The following is a 1370-nucleotide window of genomic DNA, read 5'->3' as shown; positions in this document are numbered from 1 at the left end:
ATATATATATGTTTTAAAATGGCAGAATTTGAGCTATTTTTTAAATTAGCATTACTGGTTAGCTTAATTTGGGATTAGCATCAGCAACTGGGATGTGATTATTCTTAGCTACTCCACAATAAATTTCATCTCAATAATTCTACAAAAGGTTGAATTATAGCCATTTAAAGTTAGCTAAGGTGGCCATCTTGAATTTTTGATTAGCATTTAGATTCTTTTCGGCAGTGGTGGGGATTAAAATACAAAAGTGCTAATTGTTTCACACACATCTAAAAATGATGGCCCTTTGCAGGTCCATGCAAGGGCCAGCACCAAAAACACTAAACCACAACAGGTCCTGTTCTGACACTGATAGATTTGGGCTGCATAAATCAAACCAGGACTGGGCCAGTTGTGGCATGACATCTTAAAAACAGTGCCAACATTGCCAGACCAGACCCACATCTGGTTGACAAAGCGCCAACCTGACACCTCTCTGGTATGTGGACAGTTGCTAATACAAATTCCTAACAAGTGTTCAGAGCATTAACAAACTGCACAAGATGTTCTGCCACTATTTGAAGTAAACTCTGACTGACTGAACGACTGGATGAATTTTAAGGTAGAGGAGACCGGGGATGATTGTAACACGGGGTGAGTTGTAACACCACCAGTTTGACCATTTAGAAAGCAGATAGAAGTCGTGATAATTTCAATATTAAGCCACTCACTTCTCAACCTCACATGGTGGATATCAGGGTTGAAAGTTGGTGTGTTCAAATTTTAATGAGAAAAAAATGATTTTGAGGTAAGAAAGTAAATTTTTTTGACCAAAGGTATATTTTTTTGGTGCCTTACACAGCTATAGCTAGAATCATAAAACTGATGTAGATTTAAAAGGTATCTTCTCAAGCAAAATGTGATACATTTTTCCTCAGCTAATTTCAAAGCACAATGCTAATACAGCTAGATAAACAATGGCTGACAGGTTTAGGGTGGATTGTAACACCCATACAACCCATCAGATTGATTTGATTTGATTTGATTTATTGATTTAACAGGAAAAGATTACTAAAAATCAAGCCTGACTCAGCATAATTGCTGTTTTACAGCAAGTTCCTGTTCTGCAGCACATAAAACACTCAGAAATACAGCATCACAATCACATCATTATACACCATAGACACAAAGACAAACAAGCATATCAAATTTCAAAAAGGCAGCATTTGCAAAATAGGATGTCTAAATATGAGCACAACAAAAAGTGTCCAGCAGATGGCAGACAAGATTCTTCTTAAAGGGCTGTAGTTTTGAAATGGACTTTATGTTTTGAGGTCGTGTAAGCTCCGCCCTCTAAGGCTATCGCAGATGGGTACCCCAGTGCGCGTACG

At 37.7% G+C, this 1370-nt stretch overlaps 1 protein-coding gene across 1 annotated transcript in view; it reads right to left on the bottom strand.

The window, feature by feature from the left end:
- Nucleotides 1-1370, bottom strand: part of phf14 (PHD finger protein 14) — a gene marked incomplete in the record, with an annotated part of 134438 nt that overhangs the window by 3620 nt on the left and 129448 nt on the right.

Source organism: Austrofundulus limnaeus, unplaced genomic scaffold, assembly GCF_001266775.1.
Source record: "Austrofundulus limnaeus strain Quisiro unplaced genomic scaffold, Austrofundulus_limnaeus-1.0 Scaffold212, whole genome shotgun sequence".
NCBI classification, from domain to species: domain Eukaryota; kingdom Metazoa; phylum Chordata; class Actinopteri; order Cyprinodontiformes; family Rivulidae; genus Austrofundulus; species Austrofundulus limnaeus.
This window is presented reverse-complemented; position numbering and strand designations above follow the sequence as displayed.